The sequence below is a fragment of the Lepisma saccharinum genome, chromosome 9, assembly GCF_977018435.1.
Source record: "Lepisma saccharinum chromosome 9, izLepSacc3.1, whole genome shotgun sequence".
Taxonomy (NCBI): Eukaryota; Metazoa; Arthropoda; class Insecta; order Zygentoma; family Lepismatidae; genus Lepisma; species Lepisma saccharinum.
In genome coordinates this window covers 35,596,937-35,613,387 of record NC_139237.1, presented here as the reverse complement: position 1 = coordinate 35,613,387, position 16,451 = coordinate 35,596,937, and the positions used below count along the sequence as shown (strand labels likewise).

The following is a 16,451-nucleotide window of genomic DNA, read 5'->3' as shown; positions in this document are numbered from 1 at the left end:
TTCTGCAGGACAGGGAAAATGCTGCCAGCAAATTTGCAGAGAAGTACATTGAACAAATTTGTGAGCACATTGATGTGGTACAATTTTACTGCACATCACGGCAACAGTATACCTAGGTAGTGAAAATTACCCTTCAGAAAATGTAGAAGAGTATTTTCATCGGCAAATATTTGTGCCATACCTGGATTTAGTTATTGCTGCCTTGGGTCTACGATTTTCACCCGATAACTATCATTGTGGGGAACTGTTCATTTTTATCCCAAAATACCTCAGACTTATTGTCATTCAACGAGTAGAGCAAGTTGGTAACAAAAGTGACAACTGTGCACTCCAATATACCGATAGCCTGGAAGCTGAGGCTACAAGCTGTTTTTTTTTTTTTTTGTACCAATGCAAACAAAGATTCCCTTATGCCTCAAATTTCGAAAATGTGGCTCATATCGCCTCAATGTCTCCTTCTGTAGCTATTGCCGAAAATATTACAGCGACTTTACCGGCTACAACATGCCCTATCGAGAAATTTTTCAGCACACTGCTTTTACGCATGAAAACATGGTTAAGATCAACCATGTTGCATGATCGAATTTGAGGATTGTATATGTTAAGCGTTCACAGACTAAAAGTGCAAAGTGATCCAAAATTTCATTCTAGGGTGATTGACTAATTTGCAGTTTGTTTTCTATTGCCGTTTGCAAGTGAAGGATGTGGTAACTGCTCATATTTTTATAATGTGTTCACACATTTAGCTTTGTGTTTAATTTATGAAACGTACTTCCTTTTCTCTGAGTTTGTCCCCTCCTACCAAGTTTTTTTATTTCTTGGCTTACAGAAACTAAATACAGTAATTATTTTAAAGTAGGCAATAAAACTTTTTAAGTTTGTATTTGCAATACCTTAATTCATTTTGTATCTTCCCATTTACTGGTTTCTGAACTATTGACAAGTAATTTTAGATTGTTTGTTATATTTTAGAGCTAAGCCCCGCGACAGGTTAACCTTGCAGCAACTTTTTGCATATACAGACCCAAACGTGCGCGCAGAAAATAGTTCCGCTGCAATACTGCGGATTTTCTCACTGTCTGTGATATGAACAGCTCGGTGGTTAAGGTAAGACTGGCACGGGGATGCTGAGTGCCTCTCTAGAGTGGATTGAAAACCTGCTGCAAACTTAACCTGTCGCGGGGCTTAGAAACATCTATTGAGTGAATTTATATAAAGCACCATGTTTTTGTCTTCATAACAACTCGTTTAAATTATTTTCCAAATTCAAGTACTTAAAAGTAATACTAACAAATGAAAATGATATTAAAGAGGGAATAAATAGCAGACTTAATTCAGGGAATGCGATTTACTTTTTTCTTCATAATATTTTATCTTCTCGCATATTATCTAAGAGACAAAAGTTAAAATATACAAAACCGTAATTTTGCCTGTAGTATTATCTGTAAGTGAAACTTGATCCCTTGCATTAAAAGGCAAACATAAATTAAGAGTATTTGAAAGTTAAATCCTTAGGAAATATTTGGACCTAAAGGGGATGGGGAGACCAGTGTCCAGATCCTGTCCAGATATTATTTGATTGAATATCTTCAATTTTTATAGGGTTAGTTATACACTGTCGGGCCATTGAATTATGACCACCCACCTAATGGTGTGTTGGACCACCATTTGCTTTTATGACAGCAGTTATTCTGTGTGGCCGCAGTGGCTCAGTCGGTAACATGTCTGACTACCATGCTAGAGGTCCCGAGTTCGATCACCAGCCAGTTCAAATCCGGGAAGTTTTCTAACGTTGGAAGCGGCCCCAGCATCGAATAACATGGGTACCTGGGGGAAACCCTGGGGGGTAAAGGTGGTCAGGGGCGTGATGCTGATCACATCACCCCCCACTCACAACCAGATCAAGAAAGTGTGGGGCGTTACGCCCACACCCCCTATAAAAGCCTTCATGGCGTGGTGCTAAGCACAGGGGAGAGCTTTACTTTCTCTTTTTTTAGTTATCCTATGTTGCATGGATTCCGTAAGCTGTCTGAAGTAGTCCACAGGTATTTGTAACCATGCTGAGTCCAATGAAGCCTTCACTGCTGGGATTGACGTGATTGATGTGTTCTGCCGCCTAATGTGTTGCTCCATATAATCCCAAATATGCTCTATCGGATCTAAATCTGGTAAATTCGGAGGCCATACCATATGTTGGAAGTCAAATGAGTGTTCTTCAAACCAATCATGTACCACAAAAGCCCGATGACATGTTGCATTATCATCCAGGAATATACCAGAAGCATAATGGGGAAAAAGCAACATATCGGGATGTACTGTATCTGCTAGATGATGATAGGACTGACCAGTGCAGCGGTGCTCTACATGTTTCATGGGTCCAAATCCTTGCCATGTGAACATTCCGCACACCATACAGCCATTGCCACTAGCCTGCACCATTGACATTGTGCAAGATGGAAGAACATTTTCGTGTGTACGCTAAACCCTTACACGACCATCCATGAAATTAATGAGAAACCAAGAGTCGGTGGACCAACACACCTTGTCCTGGTCTTCCACACTCCAACCATTGCAGCAGTTGTGAAATGGATGCACCGGCACTTCTGGGCCCGAAGATCTGACCTTTGGCAAACTCTGTCAGGTACTTCCATTTGCCCATTTCGAACCACACTACATTCTGAAGTCTGAACACCATATCTCTGCATCACACATTGGCTAGCAGCACCCTCTCACCCAACATGTCGTCAACAAATGACTTTCATTGCACATGGCGGTGGTCATAATTCAATGGCCACTCTGTTTATATATCAGGTTACATAATTTAGAACTGCACAATTTGTATTCCTGTCCAGATATTATTAGAATATTTAAATCAAGAAGACTTAGGTGGGCAGGCCAAGTGGCATGAATTTGAGAGGTAAGAAGAGTTTACAGCCCGACCCTGTGGCCGAGTGGTTAGCACATCGCGTTGCGACGCCAAGGGTCCCGGGTTCGAATCCCGGTCGGGCTTGGTTGTTTGTGAATGTCCATTCATCAATTTCATCACTCATCCCCATCTTCGCAAATTAGCCAAGAGGCACAAAACGCGAAGTAAAATAAACTAAATCAAATAAAAAAAAAAAAGAAGAGTTTACAGGTGTCTTGTAGGGAAACCTGTATGAAGGCCAAGATGAAGAGGAGCGATAACGTTAAGATGGACCTAAAGGAAATTGGTAAGGATGGAAGAGATTGTATTGATCTTACCCAGGATAGGGATATTTGCAAGACTTGTGTCATTGCAGCCATTAACTTTCGGGTTTAAGGAGGCTAGAGAGTTAGTTAATTACTTAGTTTTTATCTTCGGTAGTTTACTGAACAACTAATGTGTTGTTGTTTTTTTTTAGTTTTTGTTTATTGTTATCATTCCTTCTATGACAAGACTATCTGCTCCCTTTGTTTAATGATGTATCAGTATCAACGTAGCTTTGAAACAGTCTTTCTCAAGATGGCTGCTGCACGTGTAATGCATGTATAACCATTCATATTCATAAGCCACTGATCATTTTCACAAACTTCTTCATTTCTGATGAACTGTCGGGACTCTATGTGTTAGATAATGGAAACACATGCATAATCAGTGATCAGAACGCTACATTTTTTAAAGTAGCTTTCCCACAGCTACTCTTTCAAAAATGTAACTTCCCTACAGCTACATTTACCATAATTGAACGTTATTATTTGGTGTTAATACACAGTGCACTAAACAAAATTCACCAATCAATAAAATACTACAAAATAATTATTTTTGATGTGTAGGCATACAGTTGATTCATTTTTTTTTTTTTTTGGTGTCAATTTCTAAAATTTGTCAAAATATTCTATTAATTTATATTAATGTAGCAGAGCTTTATATAGAGGTGAGATTTAGTGCCATTTACACCTAATACTACAGGGTGCCCCACAAAAAATCAGGAAATTTGTTTGAGCACATTTAATATGACTGTACCATTGTTACACTTCACCATATTCAATTCAAATGTTCAAAATGCTTCCCATGGGCTATTACACAATGCCGTAAACGGTGTAACCAACTTGCAGAGGCATTGTGGATGGTTTCAAGCGGAATATTGTTCCAAGCTTCTGTAAACACAGTTTTTAAGCAGTCATTGTCTGTGATTCTTCTCCTCTGTATTTGAACTTGGTGTAACAGTAGACCCCATATGCAAAAATCCATTACGTTAAGATCTAGACTTTTTGACGGCAAGTCGTTAGGTTCAATAAAGTCAGGAGTATTGGCTCTGAGCCATGCCACAGTGTCCCTGTTTGTATGGGCCTTTGTTCCATCCTGTTGCCACGTCCATTGATCCAGGGCCATTACTCTGTTTACGTCGTGGAACATTTGGGTGCACATTTCATCTCTATACACAACCTGGTTTACTGTTTTCTTCATTCTTCTGTACCTTGGTAGATCTTCTTGCCTAGCAGCGTCACCTTCAATAAACCTGTGGTGAATCGGGACTCATTTATCCTGTCTTGCCACATTCTTCGGTCCACCCTGTATAAAAAGAATTAAACCCATTGCCTTGAGATTGTTAGTTCGCTTGAATAAATTTTGTCTGCCTCCCAGAAGCTCGCATGGGATTGACGACAATGCCACCTGGCGAGTTTTTTTCGGGACGGAGGTTTTCCTTGTTGTGCGAGTCGCAAGTTCTCTCCCTGCTGTGACTGCGATAAGACCTACTCTAGTAATAGCTTTTCTCCACGACGTGATAACTGCCCGAGCCAAGGTGGGCGTAACTCTGCCATTTTCCCCGTACACCTGGGACGTCGACATGAACATGTGGAAGCTTTGCGTAATATGGAGTTAAGTATTTTATCTAAAGGTTTAATTTATTGCATTACTTGTTTAAAAAAGGTGATAAAGTGAACTGCAATAATTACCGTGGAATTACTCTACTCTCAACAACATATAAAATATTATCTAACATTCTTTTAACAAGACTAACACCATATGCTAATGAAATTATAGGTGATTATCAATGTGGATTTAAACGTAACAGATCAACTACAGATCAAATTTTTCACATCAGACAGACACTTGAAAAAAAAGTGGGAATATAATCAAAATGTCCATCAGCTATTCATTGATTTCAAAAAAGCGTATGATTCGGTCAAAAGAGATAAATTATATAATATATTAGTAGAGTTTGGAATACCTAAGAAGCTTGTTAGTAGGATAAAAATATGCACCAGTGAAACAAAGTAAAATTCGTGTGGGTATTAATATGTCTGACAAATTTACAATTCATGATGGGTTAAAACAAGGAGATGCATTATCTCCATTGCTCTTTAATTTTGCCTTAGAATATGCTGTTAGGAAGGTAAAAGAAACTAAAGAAGGACTAAAATTAAAAGGTGTGACTCAGTTGTTAGCATATGCAAATGATGTAGACTTACTGGGGGATGATGTGAATATAATTAAGAATAATGCTAAAATAATTTTTCAAAACTGCTAAAGAGGTAGGTTTGGAAGTTAACAAAGAGAAAACTAAATATATGCTTACAGGCCGAAACCAAGTGTTAGGTAAAAATCAAAATCTAATTATTGATAACAACTCGTTTGAACCAGTTTCCAAATTCAAATACTTAGGAGTAATATTAACAAATGAAAATGATATTAAAGAGGAAATAAAAAGTAGGCTTAATTCAGAAAGTGCATGTTACTTCTCTCCATAAACTTTTGTCTTCTCGTTTAATATCTAAGAAACTAAAAGTTAGAATATACAAAACCGTAATTTTACCTGTAGTATTATATGTATGTGAAACTTGGTCCCTTACATTGAAAGAGGAACATAAATTGAGAGTATTTGAAAATAAGATCCTTAGGAAAATCTTTGGACCTAAAAGGGATGAGGAGACAGGTGAGTGGAGAAGGTTACATAATTTAGAACTACATAATTTGTATTCATGTCCAGATATTATTAGAATAATTAAATCTAGAAGACTTAGGTGGGCAGGCCATGTGGCACGAATGGGAGAGGAAAGAGGAGTTTACAGGATTCTTGTTGGGAAACCTGATGGTAAGAGACCTGTAGGAAGGCCAAGACGAAGATGGAGGGACAACGTTGAGATGGACCTAAGGGAAATCGGTAGAGATGGAAAAGAGTATATAGAACTTGCTCAAGATAGGGACAGATGGAAGGCCTGTGTTGCTGCAGCCATGAACCTTCGGGTTTAAGAAGGCTAGGGAGTTAGTTAGTTAGTTAGCATTACTTTTGAAAAATAAATCTTGAATTAGTCCTCCCTTTCCCCCTGTTGTCAATTCTAGAATAGATCGTGACCTAACTTGTAAGTAAGTACTATCGCTGGGTTTAATCCCAGAAATATGAGAATGAATGAAAGTGTAGGGATAATTTTTGTGTAAAATTAAATGTTTGTAAGACATAGGAAAAGATAAAGTAAAGTAAATGTAAATAAATAATCGGCGTTTATAGTTGAAGTTGGATTTGTGAAGTCTGGAGAGGTGGATAAATGTTACAAGGTTTCTTCTTTGTAAGTGTATGAAGCGAGTTTTTTTTAATACAATTGCTATTGTTATGTAATTGAGATAGAATAGTAGTCGTCGTGATTGTCTATATATATATATGCAGAATGTATTGCCTAAACTGTGACAGGGTATACATGACACTGCACACTAACATTCCACATAGTCACCATATTTTTCTAAGGACGTGTTCCAGCGGGTGACCAATGCATCAATGCCACGAGTGAAGAAATCAGTGTCAAGACTGTCCAACCAGGTTTTCACTGCATCCTGTGCCTCTTGCACTGTGTTGAAGCGTCGTCCTCGAAGATGCTTCTTCATTGGTCCGAACAGATGGAAATCGCTGGGTGCAAGATCAGGGCTGTATGCGGGGTGTTCCAAAACCTCCCAGTGGAAACATGTGACATGGTCACGGGTGAGCTGCTCTGTGTGAGGTTGAGCATTGTCGTGTAACAACAATACACCCTCCTTGAGTTCTCCAGGTCGTTTCCGACGTATGGCCGCTCTCAATCTGTCCAATGTCTGGCAGTAGGTCACAGCATTGACAGTGGTACCACATGGAAGGAATTCCAGGTGAATCACACCAAGGTGGTCCCAAAAGATCGTGGCCATTGTTTTCCTTGCACATGTTACTGTTTTAAACTTTTTGGATGGGGGTGATGATGGATGTTTCCACATCATGGAGGAACGTTTGGATTCCGGTGTCCACACTGGCACAGGTGTCTCATCAACTGTAATGATGCGATACAGAAATGACGACCCTTCTTGTTGACAACGGATCAGGTGGTTCAGACTCATGCCCATTCGCCTGCCTTTGTCATAATGAGTGAGATTTCTTGGTACCCAATATGCACACACTTTGCGGTAGCCAAGCGTGTTGTGCACAATACTGTGCACAGAACCATACAAAATGTTCAGTGCATCTGCAATATGTGACACTGTGATTCGCCTATCTTCCCTGATTATTCCCTCCACCTGACAAATGTTTTGGTCGGTAGCTGAAGTTGACGGTCTGCCACTTCGCTGATCATCATTAATGTCAGTCCTACCATTTTCAAACTCCTTACACCAACACCACACTTGTTTCCTTGATAACACGTTGTTTCCATACACCTCCACAAGTTCCCGATGGATCTCTGCTGGTTTCTTCCCCTTCGCATGCAAAAACCTGACCACACTTCGCACTTCCACATTTGACCATGTTTCCAGTAACCCTGCCATCTTCGAACTGCGATTCTCTGCAACTGTGTCACCATGCTGCTCTCTAGCGGTCACCAGGGATACTATCCATCAATACCTACACACACAAAAAAAAAAACAAAAAAAAAACAGTTACTAACATATCGTTGTACATTTTCAGGGCACTTGTTACCTTACTTTTTGATTCTACCTTGTAAATTTGAGAAGATATATGATCTTACTTTGTTCAGGAGGTCAAGGAGGGCGGAAAACGCCGATTAGGATTAGTTCACCCATCCTTCGTACAAATTCTTGCCTTGCAGGTAATTTTTGCAAACCAGTTGAATTCTTTTCCAGACCCATATACAAGTTAGCTCTTCGGAAGTGGGACTAGACGAGCCCGTAATAAACTTCCGACCTGCTGGCGGTATATGTGAGAAGGAGTGGAGCGATGCACTTATTAATATTTTAAAAGGTCTGTGTTTTAGTAGTTTGTGTAAGGTAAAAATTAATTTGACCTTTGCCCATTTAATTTTTTTGATGCTTGGATTTCTTCCTGAGAACACGCGGACTACGCGTAATGGAATAAGTATATGTTCTCAGGAAGAAATCCAAGCATCAAGAAATCTAAATGGGCAAAGGTCAAATTAATTTTTACCTTACACAAACTACTAAAACCCAGTCCTTTTAAAATATTAATAATATATATATATTTTGGGAGATGTGGTGCTTTATTTTATTACAGGGAGATGTCCAAAGAATGCACATACTTCCAAAATGATTATCAAAACAGAACAAACTACTAAAATGGGTTATGAGGGTATTGCCATCAAGAACATGGAATAGGAACAAGACGTCACAAACCGCAACTCTGTTTTGCCATGCTAGGAGACAGCACCGTAGCACATGATTGATGGCTGTTGCTTATCAGTTTCCATCAGCAGATCATTCTCTCAAATGTTTGTTTTAACTTGAACAGCACGATGAATGCGCTCATTTTGCCAGTTCAAAGGTTCATGAACACTGAAATTCGCTTCAAACCATATTTGTTTCTGCTTCTTGTGTCCTTCGAAATGTATCAGAGACTCACATTTTCGTTCTCGTGCTACCTGATGTGCTTCAGTAAGAACATTGCATTTTACATGAAAAAACGGAAATTACACATTCATATTACAAATAATCCTACAGTGAAACAACAAAATAACACGTATAAAATACAAATAACTTTAAATTTCCTGTTTTTTTGTGAAGCACCCTGTACTTCAAAAGAAAGTCAATTGCTTTTAAACATGCTCAAGAGTCAAGCAGACGATCCACAATGCCATAATCCACGCTGTTTGTAAACTGCAGCATGGGACAGCTTCGCTAGTGACGTCGACATGACGTTTCATGTGACTTCTGCGTAAGCCACTCGTCAGACCTGGGCTGATTTGGCTGGAGTTTAAGAACAGCCGTCACTACGAGGGTCACTATTTATATTTTGAGCCTAACAATGAAAAAACAGGAATTTGGCATTGAAAACTGCTTTATTGTTTTTCGAAGTATTCTTCTTTATGGTCAATACACTTTTGCATTCGTTTGAACCATTTGTCAAAGCAGTTTTTCCAATCTTCTTGAGATACCTCCATAATATGGTTTTTGAATGCATCAACGGCATCTTCCGCCGACGAAAATCATTGTCCACGCAATTTATTCTTGACATTCGGGAACAAGAAGAAGTCATTGGGTGCCAAATCAGGACTGTACAGTGGATGACCCATCAATTCGATTTTTTGACTGTTCATAAAGTCTGTTGTTAGACGAGATGTGTGACAGCTGGCATTGTCTTGATGAAGAATGATCCGACGGTGTTTGTTTGTTTTCCGTATTTGACCGAATACCTCTGGCAAACAAATTGTTGTGTACCATTCAGAGTTGACCGTTCTACGTTCCTCTAAAGGCACAGTTGCCACATGACCAGTTTTCCCGAAAAAACAGGCGACCATTTGTTTCGATGTGCTTCGAGCACGAACAACTTTTGTTGGATTGGGTTCATCTTGAAACACCCATACAGTCGACTGCTGTTTACGTTCCGGCTCATATGCTTATATCCATGATTCGTCACCTGTTACAATCTTATATACGTCTTTTCAAGCACCACGATTGTATTTATTCAGCATTTGTTTGCACCAATTGACGCGAGCGTCTTTTTGAGTTTTTGTCAAATTGTGTGGGATCCAATGAGAACATACCTTTCTCACAGCTAAATGATCATGTAATATTTTATATATGCTGGTTGAACTAATGCCTATGGTTGCCTCAATCTCGCAGCATGTCACATGACGATCTTGCAGTATTAGGTTTTGCACAGCATCAATGTTTTCTTGAACAACAACTGATTTTGGACGACCTTCGCGAATGGCGGCCACGATTAAATTTGTTATACCAGCGTTTCACCGTGGCAAAGGATGGGGCTTCATCACCAAATGTGGAAGTAAGTTGATCGATGCACTCTTGTCTTGATAATCCACGTCGAAAATCGTAAAAAATCATCGCACGAAAATGTTCACTAGTTAATTCCATTTTATTGTTGTCGCGCAATCTCCAAGGCAACATAAACAACACAAATGAAGCTATTGACAAAACATTTGAAGTACGTTATGCTCAATAATGCCAGACGATTCCGTGCAAACGTCAAATCTCGCCTAACTTCAATCAGTGTTGCCAAGGCTCAAAATATAAATAGTGACCCTCGTATACCGCGAAAATGTTCACTGCACTGTGCAAACACATGGTGGTGCGAGCCCTGATGCAAGCGGGAATACTTTTTGCATTCAGCAGCAGAGCGCAACATATACAAGGCATGTCTAGGGGGACTTGAGGCGGTCTGCGCTACATAGTTGCATAATGTAGAATTTAATTTTAATTATTTCTCTTGATATAGTTATTAAGTGCATTGTCCATCGGTGTGTAGCATTCAAATACTTGACCCACAGTGAGAATTTTATTTTCTGTGTAATATCTAGAGCTCAATTATAGGCTTTGGCCGGTCATCCTTCAGGAGCGAGTTTGTTTGCAAATGTATCTATTGCAAACAAGACTACCTACTGATTTACCCGAATAAGTGGCTAAAGAACACACACTAAACATGCAATTTCTTATCCACTTATTCGGGCAAAATCAGTAAGTAGTCTTGTTTGCAATAGATACTTTTATTAAATATATCTAAAAGATTATTGTTATTCTTTTTTCATCGAACAGTTCTTGTAATTGATCAATTCACTCAAATGCATGGACGGGCAAAGGACACATCCTGGGCTTTTGTTACCATTTGCACCTACACAAGTGAATCACTTCCATAGGACTGCTTCTGGAACGATTTGTTTCATGCAATGCATAAGATCAAGGATGGTAAATATGTTTGATTGATTGATTTGGTGTTTTAAGTCCACTTTATGCACAGTAAGACTAATCAGGATTGGACCTACAGTTTTAAGTGGTATCCGAATCACTATGTGCCTCCACTGTGTATCGAACCTGGGACTCCTTGATTACAAGGCAACAAAGGGTAAACATGTCAATGACGACGATGAACAGATGTTACTATACGCTTTAAATCAGTGGTTCCCAAAGTGTGTCCCGCGGCACCCTGGGACATCGTGATTGATTTAACAGGGGCGCTGCAAAATTTTCCAATATTTACACTGAATTGTTAGTCAATGCTATGAATGTTTCACATATGTATGTGCTTATTTAGTACATTTTTACATATGGAATGTTTCTGAATTTGAAATACGTGTTTAATTTTTAACTTAAGGCATGACATCTTACAAGTAACTGAGTGTTGCAAGTGTTAGAGAGGGCTACATTCTGCTCGTTGCAGAATAATCTTGAAACACTTAGGGTGTTGTGAAGCAAAGAGGTTTGGGAACCCTTGCCTTCATTGGTCGAAAATCAATCTCTCTGAACCATGGCAAAATGATGCTAGGAGGATAAATACAAAACATGAGGGAAGAAGGAATATAAGCAATGTCACATTGACTGATACTTCAATCATAAGCATCACAACCGAGTTATTGTTAGCAGGGAGACATTCTGTATAATACCCAAATATCTTAATACACAAAATACATTTTTTCTGAACTGGACGCATCCTCCCTTCTGTCCTGCTAACGATGCACATGCTTTCAATGCTGAATGAATATTGTTGGTTAACATATGGTTGGTGTAATAGAAAGTAGATTATGTGTGGTAGTCTTGCGTTGTACATACCTGAGATGGCATGTTATACTACTTAGTTTGCACTAGCCATTACTAATTGTAAATTACGTAATTAAAAGGGTGTTAATTGAATTAAAAAATCTTGTATTACTTCATATATAGTGTGATTTTTGACAAAATTGTTGAAAATAAGTTGAACTGTTATTCTTACTTTTTCAATTGAAGATGAAGTTACAAGGGAGAGGAGTAAATCTCAATTGGGTATAAAAATCTTATTGTGAACATCCATATGTGAACCACACGCGATGCCACTGCCTGGTACCCCCCCTCCCCAGACGAAAATTCGTGGTTGCACCTCTGATCGTGCCAGAAAAAGGGATGTCACTGATCTAAACCTTTCCCTTCAGAGAATACACTGATCACCTACACACATATGTTGCTTATTGTGTTTGATATCTGTCGAAACGTCGCAGATGTGCCTTCAGTCCCAAAAACTAAAAATAACTGCATCAGGTAATTTTGCATCTGCAAAAAGTGGTTATGTGAACCTTTAAGAAGAACATACATTTGCTGTATCTATCAAAATCTAATGGGCATTATTTATCTAGTTTCACTTGTTTTCTGGAGTTAGATTATTTGACCAAGTGCCATTTGCACCTTTGTCTCTGGAAATATGTGAGAATTATGTAAAAACTGCATAAGTTCTCTTTTACCCCCTCTAAATCTGTACATAATACAAATTTTGTTTTCTCAAATGTTTTGAAGAGAGAAAAATAAATGTGTTCTTTAACAGGAAGAACATCACGTAAGATTATTTTTTTTATTCCATGCCAAAAAAATATAATTGGTTTGTAATGATGTTTGGTGGTCATTTAATGTATTTTTTATAGTTACAACAAATCGGTGGCATAGCTTAATTCTGTGCGATTCACCTGCTCATAAAATATAATGTGTAAAAAAAATATCGAGATGATGCCAGAGTGGGATGGATCTACAATAGTTAGCTAGAGCCCCCCCTGACAGTTGTACAAGAAACTTAACTTTTACCCTGGACACTCTGCTTCCCATTTTTTGTTAATCAACTTACATGTTAGTGTAGTAGCTTCTTCAAACTAAATCAGGATAGTCTGAATCTCTGATACATAACTGGAAGAAGAAATTAGGAATATTTTCTCTTACTTCAACGCAGTGACACAGCCAGGATTCTTTTTTGAAGAAGGGGGGGGGATGCTTCACACTGCCAAATATTCTGTTTGTGATTCCTCGTATTTTTTGCTTTATACATTTTTTAAAACACACAAATATTAAACTCCTCTTTTGGACTTTCTGAGGTAGGTGTGCCTTCAGTCCCAAAAGCCATCCCAATACGTAAGAGCCTGAATGGCTTCTAATACTAATACATGTAGTGAGTAATAAGCTCAAGCAAACTTATCATTTGCAGCGTCCTCCAGTTGGACAAAGTTAGTCTGCTGCTCCTTGTGTCGGGAACATGAGAATCTTTGCAAATCATCAGGGCTTGCTGGGTAGAAAGAAACACAACATGGTTTTCAAACTTAACCCCAGTTTTATAATCACTTATATTTCATAATCACATAGATTTACTATTGTACGTGGACTTATAAGCAATGTACAGATTTACTTACGTTTCTTTGCTTTTCTGAAGACAGATAAAGAACAATTCTATAGGAGATCATTTGATGCCTAAAGATGCGAAAAGAAACAATTCTTCCAGCGTTTCAAATCACAATCACTAACACACAATGTTAGACAAATACACGAAGGTTTCTGCACAATCATTATTTCAGTGTATCGCCTAAAAAACACAATTAATGCAAACCAATAACACTATTCTGGCATTCCATTTTCCCGTTACCACATGCTTATTCATTCCTCTACCTTCACCTGTTTTCCAAATCCAGTCTGTCGTCAGGTGGGAATGTTCAGGCAGGTTCATACACTTCCTCCACCGAGATACAAAAGTGACGTCAACAAGAACAGATTATGACTTACTTCCAAAACATGTATACAAATTCCAACCACAACTGTACCAGTCTAACTAAAGTTGTCTGTGACATCTTGCACATTATTTGAAGTAACAAACATTTAAAAATCTTAACATTTTACAGATATAAAACCTTAAAACACTCAGGTTCCTTACAATTACCCCTAGTCCGGGGAAAATTTTTGAAGAAATTTTTGAACAAGTTCTGAAAAAAATTTGAGTACATAAAGAATATTTAAATGTAGAAATTATCTTGACAATTTAATGACCCAATCTTGGCTTGACAATTTAATGACCCAATCTTGGCTTATCTTCTTTTGGCAACAGCTCAGAAGGAACGTAGTTTACAATATCCAAAACAGAATGTAATCCATGGTAGTTAAGCAACCAATAAAGAGTGAATTCAGGCAACAAATCGATGATGGTACAATAGGACTCAAGGCTTCCATATATCTAGCTTCTTCTCCAGAAACACCTTTGTAGAAAGCAGTATAAGATTCGATAAGCAATGAACTGAATCAGTACTTTTCAATAGCACTTCAAACTCCACATTCTCCTTGCTTCTGAACTTCTAGAATAAAACCTTTAAATTCCGCACCAGCAATATAATAACTCCTGCTTATAGGAATCAATCCAAATATTTACTATATGGACCTTCTCTTTGAGGTCTGCGCTTTTATACATCGCGATTCTATCCTGACCCTGGACCTTTCGGATGTACCGCACTAATTATATATCTGGAGAATCCCCCTTTATTTGATCAGGAGTGTTAAAAATAACACACTAACTGCATTCTTCCTAAAACTTATATCTGCCTGGTGCAGTTTTAGAAAAGGCATATGCCAGAGGAAGTCGGAACCAAAACCTTCTTAAATGAATACGTTGATGCTGAAATTCAAGCCACTATTATCAAGTTCTACTTGTCTACCACCTAACTCTCTCTTCTTGAGGTTATCCGGAAAGTATACCAGTTTTGCATTCGGAACCTTTTGCATTTGACTTCCTGAAAATGCATTTTCAATCAGCTGAAAATTTACATATTATCTTTGTATTTTACGTCCCTTCGAGTTCACTTGCCTCAACGAAGGGGAGGCATTTAGAATAGGTTGACGTTTGTTTGACATGATTGGGATTGCTGGTTGTGCAGAAACCCTCTAGTAGTTTCCACTGCTTCTTCCTGCTCTGAGACAAGAACCACAATTGTCTCCTCTACGTCATGGAGAGTACCATCTTGGCAAAGTAGGATTACGTCGTTCTTGGTAACACCATCTGTCTGGAGAACTTGGCCACTGTTCTGGAAGAGGCCTGTAGGAGTTTCTCTGTCTTTCGTTCTGATCTCGGTTGAAGCCTCTCCTGCCTAATCCTCTGTTGAATCTTCGAGGACGTGACAAATTTTCTCCTCGACTTTCTGAATCCGTCTGGATATTCCAGATCTTAAAACTTTTATTGCCTGCAGCATCTTTGTTCTTGGAGTCGTCTTTATTCTTCCAGGCATCAGAGTCATCATAAATATCGAAGTCCTTTGAAATGTGTCAATTCATCCACACTTCGTGGATCGTGCCCCAGACAAAGATTCCGAATGCGATACAGCAACTGTCCAATGATCAAATTAAGAACTTCACTCTCATTAAAATTGTCAGCTAGGTTTCTGTACGCTGCTTAGACACTCCAGGCAAAACTCTTTAACTAGTCGTGGACCAGACGAGAATACCTCCGGTTTCTCACAGCCGCTAGTTGTCTTTGTTTTGCCTTTTCTGATGCAAATTCATCCTTAAAGTGTGCACAGAAATCAGCATAATTTACAAAGCTGTCCATATTACCAGCTAACCAATGCTCAGGCTTGCTGGTGAAAACCCTAGGTAACAATTCTAATCTAAAGTGCTCAGGCACTTGCATTAAGTCAAAACTGACATTTAATTCACCCAGATATCTTTAGGCAGATTGAGCTTTAATATCGCCTTTAAACTTCGGAATGTTCGCAATATCAGACATTCTGGTCATCTTATACTCTGTTCTGCATCGAGGACAAAAACCGTTATTACTATCCTTTTTTCTAGGCCTCTTGCATCTATCAGAAGTTGAGGTATTACTGGGAAAGAATGGGTTTGGAAGTACAACAGGAGGTTCATAGGCAGTAGCTTCTGGGTTCAGTCCTCAGATTGGTTCAGGTAGTATATCGGAAGAGGTTTCTGGTTGAATCTATAAATTATGGATCTTTTCCTGCAATTCACTGACCCTACTTATAATTGTACCTGTCTGTTCCTGAATTTCTTGGTGAAGAGATACTTTTTAACCTTCTCAGGGAGAAAATCAACCTCTTCTCCAGCTGCCTTTATTTCGACTTTCTGTTCTTGCACCATATTTTCCATGAGTTTGGTTCGTTCACCAAAAGTTTTTAGTGCTACATTAGTAGACTCTACAGAACTCTTTAATTCTTGAACTCTCTCTGGAGTGTCACATTCAGATTATCTTCCACACTGAACAATTTCGAGACTGTTTCCATATTCTTCTTCAGTTGCTCCTGTTCCTTCTCTATCCGTCCTTGCC

At 38.7% G+C, this 16,451-nt stretch overlaps 2 protein-coding genes across 3 annotated transcripts in view; both read left to right on the top strand.

Annotated features, from left to right (window-relative positions):
* LOC145992000 (sulfotransferase 1 family member D1-like) overlaps positions 1 to 16,451 on the top strand; it is a 513,969-nt gene that overhangs the window by 253,226 nt on the left and 244,292 nt on the right. The window lies entirely within an intron of this gene.
* LOC145991997 (uncharacterized) overlaps positions 1 to 16,451 on the top strand; it is an 81,360-nt gene that overhangs the window by 45,642 nt on the left and 19,267 nt on the right. The window lies entirely within an intron of this gene.